Source organism: Ascaphus truei, chromosome 16, assembly GCF_040206685.1.
Source record: "Ascaphus truei isolate aAscTru1 chromosome 16, aAscTru1.hap1, whole genome shotgun sequence".
Taxonomy (NCBI): domain Eukaryota; kingdom Metazoa; phylum Chordata; class Amphibia; order Anura; family Ascaphidae; genus Ascaphus; species Ascaphus truei.
In genome coordinates, this window is record NC_134498.1 from 29,303,418 (window position 1) to 29,322,925 (window position 19,508).

The window sequence follows — 19,508 nt, forward strand, 5'->3', positions numbered from 1 at the left end:
GCAAGTGGTTTTGTAAGCACAAGCTGCTAACAATCTATAAATAAGCAGTATGTACAGAAGTAGCCACGGTTATTACACCCCCTGGTGTAATATGGTGATTTATTCTGGGATATTTTGCGTTATCACTGCCGTTGAATCCTATGGAAACTCTGTGATATTCTTTGTTATAACGCGATATTCTCCGATATGAGCCAATGCAATAACCTTGGCTACATCTGGAGTATAGTATTACAATTTCCATGTGGGTCCTTGAGAAAATTATATTATTTGCAGACTATTATCTTGATTTTATCATATATAGTTCTTGATGCCCACAATATGTCATCAGTTCATGCAGTGGCTGTCTATTGTTCTTTGTCTTCTCGAGCAGGGTGTGCATTTCATTCTATTACTTTTACATTTTGCACAGTGGAAGATTGCTACTTTCGTACAATTCACAAAGCACATATTTGATTAGTTCATGACACTAATACAGTCATTGATCAACAAGAACATACCTTGATAGTGTGTTGCATGCATGATTTCATTAGTCAAAACATCATTATGTTCAAGCCCAACGTTATGCCGAGAATAATATATTCTATATGTTATTGTGCTCAACCGATTCATGTTGAGAAATGGAGTTAGTAAATAGCATACAGTATGAACCTCACTGCGGTTTAATGATATAGGCCCATCAAGAAACATACCACGTGACTTTGTGAATTTAGCGTTGAAGTTATTTCTGCGATGAGTCATTCAAATGACTTGAGGGAAATAACCAGTGATACATTTAAAGTTCCTACTACAAAGAAGAAAATAACAAGAGTAAGACATTAACCCATTAAGCAATGCAGTACTTTCAAATGTAAGACTCCTTGACTGCTTCAGCTTCCTACTTTCCCGATTCTCCCTGAGCAGTAGCCTCTGTAGGTAATGGATAGGCCTGTATGCTCTCTAATGTAAGAGCCTGCTAAAGGACATTTCTCTCTGATATCCTTTACCTAAATGCATTGCAGTAAAATGACAGTGCACATGAAATTGTATTGTATTGTATGTCTTTATTTATATAGGGCCATTAATGTACATAGCGCTTCACAGTAGGAATACACGTGGTGATCATATAAATAACAACTAATATAAATAACAGGTCGTGGGAATAAGTGCTTCAGACATAGAAGAAACATTTAGGAAGAGGAGTCACTGTTCCGAGGAGCTTACAATCTAATTGGTAGGTAGGGAGAACGTACAGAGACAGTAGGAGGGCATTCTGGTAAGTGAGTCTGCAGGGGGTCAAGCTTTATGTATCATGTGTCCAGTATTATCCACATTGCTATTCATAAAGGTGGATAGAGAGGGTGCTAGTCGGGTATTGAGGGGAAGGGCATTCCAGAGGTAGGGGGCAGTCAGTGAGAAAGGTTTAAGGCGGAGAGGGCTTTAGATACAAAGGGGGTAGAAAGAAGACATCCTTGATAAGAACGCAAGAGTCTGGATGGTGCATAACGAGAAATTAGGGCTGAGATGTAAGGAGGGGCAGAAGAGTGTAAAGCTTTAAAAGTGAGGAGAAGAATGGAGTGTGAGATGCGGGATTTGATCGGAAGCCAGGAGAGGGATTTCAGGAGGGGAGACGCTGAGACAGCTTTAGGAAAGAGTAGAGTGATTCTGGCAGCAGCGTTTAGGATAGATTGTAGGGGAGACGGGTGAGAGGCAGGACAGCCCTGAATGTATGAACATGCGTTATGCTGGTTTACATACCGGGACATACTTGTAAAGATATTGATGAAGGAGCAGCTCAGTGAGTAAAGGTACTGACTGAATGAAATGATGCTGAGTGTGAATCAGGGGAGCCTGGCTCAATTCCCAGTTTTATGTCCCTGTGACCTTGGGCGTCTCTATATCTCCCTGTGCCTGAGGCACCAAAATCATAGATCGTAAGCTCTACGGGGCAGGGATTCGTACCTGCAGAATTTCTATTTACAGCACTGTGTACACTGTCTGTGCTATACATGGGAAAAACAATTATCCATTGTGTGGAGCCTTGCCAGAAACTGGTACACATAATACAAAGCGATGTTTCTGTCGCACCATTTTTTTATTTTTAGATAAAAACTCTGCCATATATAACATAATCTTAACATCCGCTGCCACGCGTCAAAATGTGACAAACAAACGCTCTCCGTAGGAGGCCGTAAAAGGAGCATCGCGCCAAAACACACTTTTATATGAATTGATACATCTCCTTAGGGACATCTGATGTGGCCTTTACACACACAGGGGCTCATTCTATAAACTGCGATACCGCCGGATTAATGGATAAGCCCCATAGGCTCATATAAACTACGCAACGCCAAACTGTGTCTTATGGAAAAATCGCCGCTTTGTACGTAAAGCCCATAACGCACAATGAAAAGAAAAATGCACAATACCTGTTTAGTTCTCATTAAGCCATCGTTCGTCTAGTGCAGAGATTAAAGTACCCTGTTAGATCATATCTGTGCGCTTAGCGAACCTATAAAATGTTATACGTACAACAGAAGACACGGGTGCCCAATGCTACATCAAATTGACAAAACATATATGGTAATGAGTATAAAGTTTAAATACTTGAATAATAATAGTAATTACTTGTTTTTTTAGTTAAACCCTTTGGCCAAAGCGTCGTAAGCCTGCATACCAAACGTCAAGGTATAACCAAATATGCAGGTCCTAACACTAAAGCTGTGAACCCTTCCTGTTACCTCTGTATGAGGGGAAGGAACTGCAGTGAGTCCTGTCCATTTCAGCAGGTTGCCAGAACCTCCCAAGTTAAAAAGGTGGGGAGGGGCGAGCTCTGGGGGGAGGTGCCACCTAACCTCCATAGACTGTTACCAGTCAGAAATTGACTAACACACATCCCTATAAAATGTTATGTTCAGAGTGACATGAACAGTCACAAAAAAGGTAACTACAGAAAAAAATGTGTTTGTAGTTGTAAAATATCATGCTCAAGTAGACACTGCAATGAGTCCTATTTTGCTATCTTGGGTACTTCAGCCTTGTTCCTTAGTCACCTCACCGGCACAGAAAGGATATCTGGAATATGTATGGCTGGCATTTACTTCTACATACTGGACACCTAACAAGCTCCTATTAAACCCCCAAAATACCCACAACATATATATAAGTATATGAGTATCAGAGGAGTGCTACTGAGCATGGCAATATGCATTAAAACCAGAGACATAACATAAAACACAGACAAAGCTCAGTTTTTAGCACATCTAGTGAGACTCATACACGGTACAGTGCCTAAATATATATGGATAAATATCTAATAAGTAAATGGTCTTTTAGTTTAGTTTATGTTATGTCTCTGGTTTTAATGCATATTGCCATGCTCAGTAGCACTCCTCTGATACTCATGTAACGGGTATTCCACCCCACCCAATCTCATATGTAGTGTGGGTGAGTAGAACATGTGGTGTTACCGGTGTGGTGCGTATACCTGCAGGCTCACAGGAGGTCTGAGCCTCCGCTAATGAGAGCCTGGGGTGAATCCTCTGGAACGGATCTTCGTTTGCAGCGCCTCCACCTATGTAGGATTCTAGGGAAGTGTAGAATGACCCTACATAGGAACCCAATAAGAAACTACACACACAGTGATTATATATAACTAAGGGCTTTACTACGAACATAGAGAATATCATAATCCATTACATAACATCATAACCTGTGTCCCTCTCACGAGGAGACACTACCTGTGGTGACGTCTCGCAGGACGATTCCCCGACACCAGGTGATCCCACCCAGTGTCCCAAGAACCCCACCCAATGTCCCGTACTCCTACAGAGATAGTCACTGGGTGACTGCGCAGTCACTAAAACCTCTAGGCCTGTTGGTGCACATATAATATTGATACCTTCCGAGCACTCCGATGCTCGGGCCTGCAACACTCTTCTCAAAGGGTCAGACGTCCGTCTGATCCTTTCCAGGTATTCTGCCGGTGGACCCCAACGAGGGTCCCACCGCTCCACGGGAACTGCAACCGATCACGGCAACACCAACCGCATGGGAACAGCAACCGCCGTTATCAGCTTTCTGCCTAACTACTTCTAGAGTGACAGCAACCCTAACCTAGGGCCTGTCCCTGAGGAACCGCAACCTGGGATGGCTTGGGGAAAACTCCTAGGGCCTGTGGAACATTAACCTGCCCCCCTTCCCCTAGCTACCCAGTCTCAACTGTAACTGCTAATCCTAACAGCCTAACGCACCTGCAGCCAACACTCAGCTCACACTGTCAGCCTGCAGGGATCCACACACACTTCACACACACTGCACGCACTGCGCCCAGCACATGCAGCGACACACACACAGACAGCTGCAATCACACACAGCCACCTGGATCCCGTAGCAATCCACTACTAGCACACTGTGCCTATTTGCCAGTGCCCACAGCCCTCTCCGCTGTGGCACTGCCAAACCTGCACCTTACACACACTAAGGGTGACCTCCCTATCTAGGGCCGTCCCTTATCAGTTACCCACTAACCTGGTGGGGAGTTGGGGCCTACCTGGAGGGTGAGGGTACCTATCAGGATGCAGGAGCTGCACTCACTCCCCGCATCCTTCCTTCCCCTTCAGCTCCTCTGCTCCAACTGACGTGACTCATGCAAAGCCCGGGAAAATGTATCTCTTTCCTCCAGGGCAGTCCTGCAGCCCTATTGGCTCCTATCAAGCACCTGGTGCCTGCCTCGCTATGCCTCATGGGAATTGTAGTCCCGAGGCCCCTACAATAACATTGAGGCCGCGTGCGTGCCTTCCCTCTGCCTACACAAACCTGTAATGGCCGCCGCAACCTCTCACTAACTTCCCCTACTCTCGCGCGACTCTCCTGCGCCTTCCCTGCCCTCACGCAACTGTTCCCTGGCTCTAGGGTTCTCCCTGCGCATGCGCGACTCTGCCCTGTCTCTCGCAGCCTCCCTGCGCATGCGCGAGCTAACTGGGCCGCCGGGGACTCACTGCGCATGCGCGAGTTGAAGCGCAATGGCGGCGCCCTATCCGCCCGGCTCCGGGAGCGCCGGGAGCCCTGAGATGCGCGTGCGGCCTTGGCAACCGGCCGCACGCGTCCCCGGCAACCCCCGAGCCGGGACCTGACCGCCCTCTCCCCTGCCACTGCCGAACGGAGCCGCCATTGGACGCGGCGGCCCCCGCGATCGGCAGTCAGGTGAGGAGGGTGCGGTAGCGCTGGGGAGACCTGGCTACACTCTCCCCCTGGTGGAAAAACCAACGTCCTCGCTTGGAGAACGCCATACCCTGACATAAGGTTACACAATAAAATACGGCATGTCATATTTGTTACAATTATCAGGTCGACTTTACACCTCAGATTACATAGTACATCACACTCAATAATACCCGAGACTGGCTGAGACCATTTGTGGGGTGCCCCTACCAGATCAGATGGGGGTACCTCACTTTTGCGTCCGTGAGCCTCCCCCAGAAAAATTTCTTGGAGAGCACACTCTAAGGCGACAGTTTCTGGCTCTTTGCTACTTCCTCCCCCTGGTGGAAGGAGTAGCACAGTGTCTCTGAAGCAGACCTTTACCCGGTCATCCGCGGCAGGGATGCGGTAGACCAGGAGGCCAGGACCTTTCCCGCGGTCCACTACTTGGCGAATGGCATGCTCCTTTTTGGGCTTAAAGGAGGCCAGTCTCCCTGGATCGTCCTTTACACAGTCCTTGTCCCTACGGACTTGCGAGGCTTCCACTGAGAAGCAAGCACTGGGAAATGTCTCGGTTTCACCTGGCAGGGGGGAAAAACTAGACACCTTACCCCTGCGGTGATTCATGGTGGCCAACAGGTCCTCGGGGACGCTGTCAGTTCCCACCTTGGTGGTATCGGGACCTGTCCCCAATTCTTCTGGGACAGTCCACTCACTGACTCGAACTTCGGGAGCGTTGGATCCCAGTCCTGGGACCACTTGCGTCGGAGCACACGGGCTCACACTCCGCTCAGGAACCGTAGCTTTGGCCTTCTTCACGGCCACCTCCATCGGAGTCGGTGGGGAACAAGGGGGTTCCTTACCACTCTGCTGGCTGACGATGGGCTTCCCTTCTTCCGGAAGGATCGACGGTAGACACTGGTCCACTCTCTTCCCTGGACAGCTACCTTCTAATGAGGACACCTCCGCCAGGACGCGATGAAGAGGGGAGCCCTTCGCCCGGGCGACCAGACTTAAGGAGCCATCGTGCTCCGCGGTCACCTGGAGGCTCACCCCCGACACCCCTGGGGCAGTCGACTCACCCTTGTCGGCGTTAGGTACTGGTCCCCATTCTAGGACCGATGGTACCTCTGTAGTAGGTCGGACTGACCATTGTAGGGCACACGGGCCCACAGCCGGGTCCGCAACATCGGGACACACTTCCTCTAGGGCACACGGGCCCACAGCAGGCTCTGCATTCGCCGAGATAGTGTGTTCCTTGGTGTCACTGAAGTGGTCGGCCGGCAGGCGCGTCACCACAAGTGATGGGTCGCTGGATTCACTAGAAGAAGGTGGGGGTATATACACCTTACCCTGTGATTCCTCTGTCTCACTGCTGGGGTGGTTCGCCGGTAGGCGCATCGCCACCGATGGGGATTCAACCTTGTCCGCTGGCAACATCACGATCGGATCCTCCGCCAACGTGTTGCTCGGCTCCAAGATGGGCTGATCCGGGTTCTGTGGTTCCTGCTCAGGAACCAGGTCTAGAAGGTTCACTTGGGCGCACTGGCCCTCCGAAATGTCTATGAGAAAGGTAGATGGGTTAGTTATACTGACCGGCTCTTCAGGCTGGGGCACAATAGGTTTTAAGAACCAGGCACCGCAATCTTCACATTGAGGCTCCCACGCCAATGCCGCTCTAGAACAGTCACATGTGGGGCTAAAATACTGTATGCTCAGTTCTCCATCCACGGTGCCGGTCTTGAAATCCAGCGGTAGCTGAAATAGGTCGGCTCCTTGGACATAAGCTTTTTGCAGGCATGTGCACATTAATGTAAGGGCTTTCACTCCTGGCGCGTGCCAGGACACATACACATTGGGGTGTATTCCCTTACAGTCTGTTTCATTTATGTCGGCCACAGTGCCCTTTTCCTCGGGCTGTCCTGTAGCCGCCAACGGCACGGGTTGCAGAGTCGGTATCCTGCAGCAGCCACACATGCGTCCCCAGGCCAATTTACAAAAGGAGCAGTCACCGTTGTTACAGAAACATTCCCGGCACCCATCCTCGTTCGCGTCTTCCAACCGCCCCTTTATCAGGCACGTCAAAACACCAAAGTTCATACTACCCGACGGACTCAATGATTCGATCATACACGGGCACAACAAAAAGGATACACACCCGGCCTTAGTCTGCCATAGTCCATATGACGGCGAGCAATTTTCTTTGCACCCCGTACTTTCTTTGATGGAGACAGCAGTTACGGGTGAAGGCGCACTGGGCCTACTCCCCCTGGTGGAATCTGAAGGAGGGGCAGCACACTCTTTCATTAAGTGACTCTGTCTCGGCACAGAGTTATTCAGTTGGCGGGGGCGGGGCTTAGGATTTCCCGCCAAGCTCGGACAGTTTGCAACATTTTCCCGCGCGGGCGGGAAATCAGCACGTGACTTCTTCATGGCGAACAAAAATAGCACAATTTAGAAAAATGAAAACAGGGCACCCCAGGTCAATCTCAGCAGCGCCTCCAAATGTAACGGGTATTCCACCCCACCCAATCTCATATGTAGTGTGGGTGAGTAGAACATGTGGTGTTACCGGTGTGGTGCGTATACCTGCAGGCTCACAGGAGGTCTGAGCCTCCGCTAATGAGAGCCTGGGGTGAATCCTCTGGAACGGATCTTCGTTTGCAGCGCCTCCACCTATGTAGGATTCTAGGGAAGTGTAGAATGACCCTACATAGGAACCCAATAAGAAACTACACACACAGTGATTATATATAACTAAGGGCTTTACTACGAACATAGAGAATATCATAATCCATTACATAACATCATAACCTGTGTCCCTCTCACGAGGAGACACTACCTGTGGTGACGTCTCGCAGGACGATTCCCCGACACCAGGTGATCCCACCCAGTGTCCCAAGAACCCCACCCAATGTCCCGTACTCCTACAGAGATAGTCACTGGGTGACTGCGCAGTCACTAAAATCTCTAGGCCTGTTGGTGCACATATAATATTGATACCTTCCGAGCACTCCGATGCTCGGGCCTGCAACACTCTTCTCAAAGGGTCAGACGTCCGTCTGATCCTTTCCAGGTATTCTGCCGGTGGACCCCAACGAGGGTCCCACCGCTCCACGGGAACTGCAACCGATCACGGCAACACCAACCGCATGGGAACAGCAACCGCCGTTATCAGCTTTCTGCCTAACTACTTCTAGAGTGACAGCAACCCTAACCTAGGGCCTGTCCCTGAGGAACCGCAACCTGGGATGGCTTGGGGAAAACTCCTAGGGCCTGTGGAACATTAACCTGCCCCCCTTCCCCTAGCTACCCAGTCTCAACTGTAACTGCTAATCCTAACAGCCTAACGCACCTGCAGCCAACACTCAGCTCACACTGTCAGCCTGCAGGGATCCACACACACTTCACACACACTGCACGCACTGCGCCCAGCACATGCAGCGACACACACACAGACAGCTGCAATCACACACAGCCACCTGGATCCCGTAGCAATCCACTACTAGCACACTGTGCCTATTTGCCAGTGCCCACAGCCCTCTCCGCTGTGGCACTGCCAAACCTGCACCTTACACACACTAAGGGTGACCTCCCTATCTAGGGCCGTCCCTTATCAGTTACCCACTAACCTGGTGGGGAGTTGGGGCCTACCTGGAGGGTGAGGGTACCTATCAGGATGCAGGAGCTGCACTCACTCCCCGCATCCTTCCTTCCCCTTCAGCTCCTCTGCTCCAACTGACGTGACTCATGCAAAGCCCGGGAAAATGTATCTCTTTCCTCCAGGGCAGTCCTGCAGCCCTATTGGCTCCTATCAAGCACCTGGTGCCTGCCTCGCTATGCCTCATGGGAATTGTAGTCCCGAGGCCCCTACAATAACATTGAGGCCGCGTGCGTGCCTTCCCTCTGCCTACACAAACCTGTAATGGCCGCCGCAACCTCTCACTAACTTCCCCTACTCTCGCGCGACTCTCCTGCGCCTTCCCTGCCCTCACGCAACTGTTCCCTGGCTCTAGGGTTCTCCCTGCGCATGCGCGACTCTGCCCTGTCTCTCGCAGCCTCCCTGCGCATGCGCGAGCTAACTGGGCCGCCGGGGACTCACTGCGCATGCGCGAGTTGAAGCGCAATGGCGGCGCCCTATCCGCCCGGCTCCGGGAGCGCCGGGAGCCCTGAGATGCGCGTGCGGCCTTGGCAACCGGCCGCACGCGTCCCCGGCAACCCCCGAGCCGGGACCTGACCGCCCTCTCCCCTGCCACTGCCGAACGGAGCCGCCATTGGACGCGGCGGCCCCCGCGATCGGCAGTCAGGTGAGGAGGGTGCGGTAGCGCTGGGGAGACCTGGCTACACTCATATACTTATATATATGTTGTGGGTATTTTGGGGGTTTAATAGGAGCTTGTTAGGTGTCCAGTATGTTTTACAATTCTTGTCCAGCTAGTCATGGCTGATTGGAGGTTGGCAACCTCCTACTTAATTTAAGCTCACCCCCTCCCACATTTAAATGGTTATGGGCTCACTCCATAGCATCTTCCACTCAGGGGAACTTGCCTGCTTGCAGTTTGGCTGTGACATCTCTAATACAGAGTGCTTTTCCTGGTAATGTACAGGTTAATAAAAGCTTCAGTCAGACAGAACTTTGCAGCTAATATTGACAGATTTACTATAAATCATTCTTCCTGTTATTAAACAGGTTATTAAGAATTTATATTAGCGTTAGGGACCCCTGATATGTGGTCTGCCTTGGCGTTGGCTCAGGGGCTTACAACAATTTTGGCCAAAAATGTCAAACTAAAAGACCATTTACTTATTAGTTATTTATCCATATATATTTAGGCACTGTACCGTGTATGAGTCTCACTAGATGTGCTAAAAACTGAGCTTTGTCTGTGTTTTATGTTATGTCTCTGGTTTTAATGGCATTTAGTTCTAACATGTTTGGATAACACTAGTGGTGGTTGCTGGGTTTGTCGGATAGAGGCGCTTTGTTGACTTGCTAAATAAGTAGTAGATCCGCATAAAACCAGCAGATGTTCTGATGATACAAAAATGAATAGAGCATGTTCTTTTTACTAATTCAAAAGCCTTTTTTTTTCTCCATTTGGTGGCAAAGAGGTGAACGCTCGTGGATTCCTTTTGTACATCAGTCACAATTACACGTAGCAGTGTGCACTCCATCCCATCAGTGTTCTTCAAATTGCAGCTGTACAGTTAATGGAGCAATTACAAGAATTGGCTTTAATGTCGTTACATTTTAAAAATGTTGGAATTGAAAGTCGGGTGTACATTTTGGTGTTTATTAATTCAATTAAAAAGTGGCTGCTCTTTTGTAATCCTGCTTATTTGTTGGCTTTGAATGATGTGCCATTTATTTTGCAGAAATGCCTCTATTACAAAATGACTCTTTAGGTGATAATTCTCATATTTCCCCTGTATTACTGTACAAAGCTGACTTTAATCTCTTTTTGCTTCCAGGCGGAACTGGATTTTCCAACCGTCCTTGTACTAAAACCTCCTGATTTATTTCAAGTTCAAATCTGCAACTTCCTGGCCATAACAATTCCAGGTAGTATCAGGCACACAGGTATGTATGTTGTATGTATGTATGTATGTCTTTATTTGTATAGCGCCATAAAATGTACATAGCGCTTCACAGTAGTAATACATGTCATATAAATAACAAATATAAATAACACATCATGGGAATAAGTGCTTCAGACATACTGTAAAAGTAACATTAAGGAAGGAGTCCCTGCTCCGAGGAGCTTACAATCTAATTGGTAGGTAGGGAGAACGTACAGAGACAGTAGGAGGGAATACTAGTAAGTGCGTCTGCAGGAGGCCAAGCTTTGTGTCATGTGTCCATGATTATCCAGTGCTACTCATATGCTTCTTTAAGCAGATGTGTCTTAAGGTGGGTCTTAAAGGTGGATAGCGAGGGGGCTAGTCGGGTATTGAGGGGAAGAGCATTCCAGAGGTGTGGGGCAGAAAGTGAGAAAGGTTTAAGGCGGGAGAGAGCTTTAGATACAAAGGGGGTAGAAAGAAGACATCCTTGAGAAGAACGCAAGAGTCGTGATGGTGCATAGCGAGAAATTAGGGCTGAGATGTAATGAGGGGCAGAAGAATGTAAAGCTTTAAAAGTGAGCAGTAGAATTGAGTGTGAGATACGCGATTTAATCGGAAGCCAGGAGAGGGATTTCAGCAGGGGAGACGCTGAGACAGATCTAGGAAAGAGTAGAGTGATTCTGGCAGCAGTGTTTAGGATAGATTGTAGGGGAGACAAGTGAGAGGTAGGAAGGCCGGACAGCAGGAGGTTGCAGTAATCGAGACGTGAGAGAATGAGGGCCTGAGTCAGAGTTTTAGCAGTTGAGTAACAGAGGAAAGGGCGTATCTTTGTGATATTGCGGAGGACAAAGCAACAAGTTTTAGAAACGTTTTGAATATGAGAGGAGAATGAGAGAGAGGAATCAAGTGTGACCCCTAGGCAGCGTGCTTGGGCTACTGGGTGAATGATCGTATTTCCAATAGCAATGTGGAAGGATGTAGTAGGGCCAGGTTTGGGAGGTAGTATAAGGAGCTCTGTTTTTGCCATGTTAAGTTTCAGTCGGCGGATGGCCATCCAGGATGATATTCCAGAGAGGCATTCAGAAACTTTGGTCTGTATAGCAGGTGTAAGGTCAGGGGTTGAAAGGTAAATTTGTGTGTCGTCAGCATAGAGGTGATATTTAAACCCAAAAGATGTGATTAGGTCACCTAGAGAGAGTGTGTAGAGAGAAAAGAGAAGGGGTCCCAGGACAGAGCCCTGGGGTACCCCCACAGAGAGATCAATAGAGGAGGAGGAGGTGTTAGCAAAAGAGACACTGAAGGTACGATGGGAGAGGTAAGAGGAGATCCAGGATAAAGCTTTGTTCCGAATACCAAGAGTATGGAGAATGTGAAGGAGAAGAGGGTGGTCCACGGTGTCGAATGCTGCAGAGAGGTCGAGTAATATGAGCAGAGTGTAATGACCTCTGTCTTTGGCAGCGTGGTCAGTTGGCTGTCATGGCATAGTATCAACTACTCCACTTTTGAGCTGAATCTATTGACTTAGACTAGTGTTTTTGAACTAGGGTTCCCCGGGCATCGCTAAAGGGTTCACCGTAATGTCAGGTTATTTTAAAATTGTACCAAATACAGTAGAATTTACTATGCATCTGATCTCAGACCCATTATTTGAGGGGGTTGGGGTTCCTTACAATGCATCTGATCTCAGACGCGCTATTCGAGAGGGTTTGGGTTCCTCAGAATATCACATAGGGTTCCTTAACCAAAAAAAGGTTGGAAAGCACTGACTTAGACAGTCGTAACTTCTGAAGCTGGGAGTCTCGAAAGGAAGATCAATTTGGGCACTGACCAATTCTTGATAAACAGTGCGACATGCTTTGTATCTGAAACAAGCAATGCAATGATTTTGTTTGTAACCTAAACTTCTGTGGACTAGTGACATTATATTAGTTGTGCCTTTGTTTTCCTACTGTATAATGCTTCTTATATGTACAGACTGTATAGCACTTTAATGTGTGGCACTGCATTACACAGCTAGAGCATAACTGCAGTGTGTTTGGGATGGGGGTCGAACTGTCTGTTGAATGGAACCACATGATGAATGTATTGACAAAGTGAGGTGCTAACATGTGCTATCTCACTTTGCTAATTAAGCTTCATTACAAAATGAAGAATGTCAAGCAATTAGAGCAGCCCAAAGAATAGTCTCGTGTCGACTCATTTATCAGAACAGTTCATGCACTTTGGGTGGAATATTGATGGGGTGTGCAAAGTCAAAAAATAACATGGTGAGCGTCGTGAATTCCTTTAAACATTAATTACCAGAACACAAATGCACGCTTTTTGTGAGTAAATGAACAAATATTTCAAGGGCAGGAAACAGTAGCCTCCCCAATCCATTAAGTGAAAATGTGTTTCCCCTAAAAATGACAAATTCTGCTTTTCTTCTCGGAGGTACTTAGCAGGCACAGAGCATTGAGAAGATCTGTTGACATTGCAAGGGTTTATTGCTTTTTTCTTAATGTTATCATGTTATCCAATGATTGTGCCACAGCCTGGCAGGTTGTTGATGGATCATTGGTGCAATCCATTGCATTTGAGCAGATAATGCCTTGTCTTCATGACACACAAGAACAAAGCAGGGGGAGAAGAGGCAGCAATAATTACTTCTGTGTTAATCCCACTGAAACCAATCCTTTACAGATACATCCATTGATTTCTAGATGAGCTGGACTTTATTTTGAATTTGCTATGTTTCCCCAAATCTTAATATTTGTTCTTGTTTCTTAGACCAAATTTGGTGTCAGGGAATGTAATTGTTATTAAATATAGGTTTACATTTTAAATGTAGGTATAGTCATATAAAGCTATTTTACTACAGCACAGACCTCTAGATGCATTAAACTCTAACATACAGCACAGTCTTTTAAGATGTGTTGTTTGTTAGGCAATTATACTCTTATTCCAAGCCATCTCTCACATATGGCCATCTGTTGCCATGAATATTTTAGAATGTAGAATGGCAAAGCACATTGAGAACACAATTGTTTTTATTCAGAGCTACTGTACCAATACTCAACCTTAACACAAAAGCTATCACCACGAAATGTTAACTAGTCTGTATATTAAGATCTAGCAACTAAATGGAGATGTACGTTTTACATGTCAAGTCTGATCATGTACAGTCGCAATCCATGGTAATACCAATAATTATGCCCCAGTGGCTGATGCGGTGCGGGCGACGGCGTGCGTGCCGCACACAAGGCTCAGCCCTCTATGGGGCAGGCCCCAGTCGGCGTGTGTGTGTGCACAAACCGCGATGCGCCGACTGCCTTGGCCAAGCACGCGGCCGAGCACTGGCCACGTCACGGCGGCGGTTCTGCCAATGAGGGCGAACCAGCCGCGTGACGTCATGGTCGGATCTCCTGCTCTGCTCTGAAAGCACAGCCGCAGACCACAGGTCGCGGCTGAAAATGGTGAACGTGCCGCCAGGCGCTCTGGCGCACGTGCAGCCGTGACCACTGGGGCCGGAGCCTTAGGCTAGGTCCCCGGTGGTGACAGCGGCACGCGCGCCACACACCAGTCACTTACTTCAATTAGGCAGGCCCCGGTGTCTTCTTGCGTGTTGGCTCACGCAGTGTGGTGGCGTGTCAGCCAGCAGGGGAGGAGACAACACGATTGTTTTCCTGTGCCGCGACACGGTCACGTGGTGCGCTGGGAGCCAATACGAGAGCAGATAGCTTGGACCAATGGGAGCGCAGTGCTTTGAGCTGCTGGGCTGCGCCCACCTCCGTTTTGGCCAGGCCCCCCGCGCCTCCCATCGCTCCCTACAGACCGCAAATCGCGGTTTTAAGCTGTGCACGCAATGCCAGGCACGCCAGGCACGCGTGCAGCAGCCACCACCGGGACTTAGCCTTAGAGGTGAAGGTTCAGGACTCGGTAGCAGCTGCAATCGTTGTACAAGGGTACAGTAGGTTATGGTTTGTTGTACAAGGGTAGGTTATGGTTTGACAGTACATGACTTGTTCTGGCACCTCAATGGAAGGTAGAGGTTGCTCACCCATCATTTCCCACAGTTTTCCTGCGATCACGAATCTCCTGAAGGCAAAGAAGACACATTAACGTCTTGTGAATGTGGAAATAGTGTTAGCTGTGTTTATGAAGTTCAGAATGGCTTTGTCTTGGAAAACGACTTTCTAACGATCTTGTCACTTAAGCTAGAAGCCACATGCGTACGGCGGTTACATTCGGCTGCTAATTGGAATTTCTGAGATGAAACGAGATGTAAGAATTGGAAAGCTGTTCTTTTCCATTGCAGAAAACCCTGAGGCCTGCTGCAGAACAATAGGAATTTATATTCCTTAAATTATTTCACGTGTCATCGTTTATTTGTTTTAAACATGTTACATATAATTGCCAGAGAACATTAGTGCCCTGTGTAAATACAGGAGGCAAGAAGTCTATTTGTACATCTTTACTGTCAGAGAACCATCAACTCATTGCATTAATTTACTTACAAAATTTGCCATTGAACATTTGGGGAAGATAAAGACCATTTTTCATTCTGTACGTATAATATGAGCTTTTGGGGCAATGAAGTCCAATGGTTCTTACTCCTAACTAACTAAGGCAAATATCCTTCTGTTACCTGTTCATTTAAGCACAAACGTGACAGTGGGTGAGCAGGTTTGCAAAGGTGAAATCCATAATCCAGTTCCATGGGTTAGGGCAGGGGCGCGCAACTCCAGTCCTCAATCCCCCCTGTCCCCCCCAACAGGTTAGGTTTTCAGGATATCCCAGCTTCAGCACAGGTGGCTCAATGAGTCCCTGCTTCAGCACAGGGGACACCATCAAAGGCTCAGATTGAGCCACCTCACCTGTGCTGAAGCTGGGATATCCTGAAAACCTGACCTGTTGAGGGGGGTTGAAGGCTGAAGTGAAGCCCCCCTGGGTTATGGTAAAAACTCACCCCATGTAAAAAATAATAATAATACTGACAGTCGCAATTATAATTTGCTGGGACGCAAAAAAAACTGAAAGCAAAAAACACGAGATCAACGCACATGGAAATTCACTGAATCCCAACAATTCAACATGGGTTGTACTGAATTTACAGAGGTGAACACGATCAATAACACACACAGGACAACAATTCAGTTTACGTTAATACATTTACCATCTAATGGTCCCGGGGCTAAGTACAGGTTTTAGTGGCCAGACAAATAAAGCCACCATGTTCCATGAAAATGTTGCCACAGAAACGCAGCTCTTTGTATCACGCCTGCCGACAATTACACTGACATCCTGAGGGCTTATATACGAGTTACCTCCCAATCTGCGAATACAGGAGGCCCACGGTTAGATTGTGAGCTCTTTGGGGCAGGGTCTTATTTAGCTCTATGTTGTAATGTACCTGTTGCTCTTACTCCCGTTGTTTGTAATGTATTTACCTCCTGTTGTAAAGCACTGCGTACATGGCTGGTGCTATATAAATACCATGATGTATACATACTGTACTGAAGATACAAAGATGACATTATGCAGGGGTGGCCAACTCCAGTCCTCAAGGGCCGGTATTAGGGATATCTCCCTGCTTCAGCACAGGTGGGCTCAGTCATTATGACAGCCACTGATTGAGCCACCTGTGCCGAAGCAGGGATATGCTGAAAACCTGACCTGTTGGTGGCCCTTGAGGCCTGGAGTTGGCCGCCCCATACTTCCTAGAATCCCAATGTGTGCCAAATCTGCCAATTAGTTACGTAGATATATTCTGAAAAAAGGAGAAAGAAAGATCAATGTCTCGAAAAAGCCCCTCGGGTGAGAGATCCTCTCCTCGTCATTTATTAGAAAGGCCAACAGGGAGATAATGATAACGGTGACGGGTCTAATTACAGGTGGAAATGATCGGCAGTGCTCTAACGTATTATTGATTCAAATAACTACTAACCCCTCTCCTGTCCATTACATCGGGAGCCGTGTCACTGAGGCAAGGCGCTGTAACATCAATGGCCAGGCCCCAGGTCATTCCCTTGTCATGGAAAACTGGTGCAGTTTGTGATGTAACAAACAAAGGAAGGGGTGACTTCTGGGAGTTATTACATGACCATAAATAAATGTATGACACTCATGGCGCTGTTTGATGTCAGTGCTTGCCATGAATATTAGGAGTGAATGGAATATGCAGTCCAGTAGATCACTTTGCTTTGGGCAGTGCACAGTATGCAACTACATTACAATATATTATATGGCGACAAATATTTTTGCGTTACATCGACTTTCCTTTTAGTTAATCCATATAGCTACAGAAGGTTCTTTGAATAATGCCCAAAGTGTATTGTGAGTGCCAAAGTCAAAGCAGCGTTAATGAGCGAGGCACGCACGGAGCCGTGACGTGGGAAGAACCATTATGACTCACTGTTCTTGCTGAATAACGGATCGTCGTAGGCACCTCTTCATGCTGATCCCAACCACATGGGATCAGCAAATCCTGATTCTGGGATATCCAGTCATCGTTTATACACGTTTTATTTTAACCTCTTCAGGGCCGAGGGCCTTATACAATTTGCTGGAGAAGATTCTAGCTCAGGGGTAGGCAACTCCAGTCCTCAAGGGCCACCAACAGGTCAGGTTTTCAATATATCCCTGCTTCAGCACAGGTGGTGCAGTCGAAGACTGAGCCACCTGTGCTGAAGTATTGATATCCTAAAAACCTGACCTGTTGGTGGCTCTTGAGGACTGGACTTGCCCAACCCTGCCCAAGTTCCATTTATTTGAATGGAGATAATCTCTTCTCCACCACTGGGAATCAGCTTCACGGCAGATTGAATGAAGGTCCCTCGGGCCTAGTTCTATAAACCCCGGTGCCTTGTTAGACTTGTTATTGCAGGTAGAAGTGAATGTAACATACGGTATGGTCAGGTTCTAACCCTGAACCCTTCAACACGATTAGGATACACCATTTGATGAAGGGTTTGTGTTACTGACCCAAAAGGTTATTTTCTTTATAATACTTTATGTACAAGAAAAGGTACTCAAGATACCTCACTTCTTTTCTTTATACCCCCTCCCCCTGGAGTGGTGTTAGGGGGAGGGGGGAGAGTTGGGACTGCCATCGTGTCCTATATGCATGTTTTTTACCTTTTGGTTGTCAAAAATGCTCCAGATTCTAATCATAGATTTTAACCAACTACAGGCGGTCCTCGGTTATCCAACGAAATCCGTTCTGGAAAGTAGCGTTGGATAGTGAAAGCGTTGTAAAGTGAGTCCCGTGCTTATACCGGTGGCGCACCGGAACAAATGAATGTACTCCAATGCAGCTGCACATAGTTTGCGCGCGGCGCGAGTGCTGCAGAGCGACTGCGCGAGCTTTTCCCAAGGAGATTTTACATTTTTAATTTGGCACGTGGTGGCCGCATCACGTGAGCGGTTGAGCCAATGAGGGCTAACCGCTCACGGCCACGTCTCTGCCACGCCTCCCACCTGCAGTGCAGGTTTCAGGCGTGCGCACCGCCGGACCTAGTATAATCAAGGCCTTAATCAGCTACGGCGAGCGTCGGATAAAGCGTTCCGGCGTCGGAAAATGTCCCCATGGGATTGCATTGCGATGCCTCGGATATGCCGTCCGTCGTAAAGTGAAACGACTGATAACAAGGATCGCCTGTATATGTCAAATGTCACCCCAATATAGGTTCAATGCCATTTTACTTCAAAAATATGCTTGAACAAGGCTAAGCTGGCAACTAGGCACTGCAGGAGTTTCGTTACACAAATAATCGTCAGATAGTGGGCACTCTTTGTGATGGGTAACTTGAATGATTCCATAACTATTCTTTCTAAAATCGCCTTTATTGTTTTTTCTTACAGTGTACGCAGCGCTTTACACAAAGTCCCTGCCGCGAAGAGCTGAGGATCTGTTTTTTGGTGCCTGGGGCACAGGGAGAGATAGTGACGTGTCCAAGGTCCTGGCAGCAGTCAGCGTCAGCGCCTTGACTCACTGAGTCACACCGTTATCCTCCTCCTTTATCTCCTGACACACGTCTCTGTGAATCCTTCATCTCCTGACACACGTCTCTGTGAATCCTCCTGCAGTATGATTCATTCCCCAGAAATATTGCAGTGGCATTATTTTTGCTCGGGCCTCTTCAATACGGCCGTCCTTTCACACGTCCTAATGTTTGGGGGGACAAACGGGTCAGGAATAACGGCAAAGGCACTTTCATCGGGACCGGACGATGATGAGGAACTTGTTTAAATTTACCATAAACTGTTTTATATTATACTCTGTATATGGATGCCTCGTGGTACTCTGTGTACAACTGCCTCGTGGTACTCTGTGTACGGCTGCCTTGTGGTACCCTGTATATGGCTGCCACGTGGTACCCTGTATATTGCTGCCACGTGATAGTATCCTGTGCACGGCTGCCACTTGGTAATATCCTGTATATGGCTGCCGCGTGGTAGTATCCTGTGTACGGCTGCCTCGTGGTACCCTGTATATGGCTGCCACGTGGTAGTATCCTGTGTACGGCTGCCGCGTGATATCCTTTGTACGGCAGCCGTGTGGTATCCCTGCCTTGTGGTACTCTGTGTACGGCTGCCTCGTGGTATCCTGTGTACGGCTGCCATGTGGTAATATCGTGTATATGGCTGCCACGTGGTAGTATCCTGTGTACGGCTGCCGCGTGATATCCTTTGTACGGCAGCCGTGTGGTATCCCGTATGGCTGCCTTTTCGTATCCTGTGTACGGCTGCCTTGTGGTACCCTGCGTACGGCTGCCGCGTGGTACCCT

General features: G+C 47.9%; 1 protein-coding gene across 1 annotated transcript in view; it reads right to left on the minus strand.

Moving 5' to 3' along the window:
* The window catches only part of TENT5D (terminal nucleotidyltransferase 5D), a 73,262-nt gene extending 56,500 nt beyond the window's left edge, over positions 1–16,762 (minus strand). The window contains exon 1 of the mRNA XM_075572902.1: positions 16,667–16,762. The gene's annotated coding sequence lies outside the window, so the exon portion shown is untranslated. The remainder of the gene's footprint in view (positions 1–16,666) is intronic.
* Between the last annotated feature and the right edge of the window lie 2,746 nt (positions 16,763–19,508).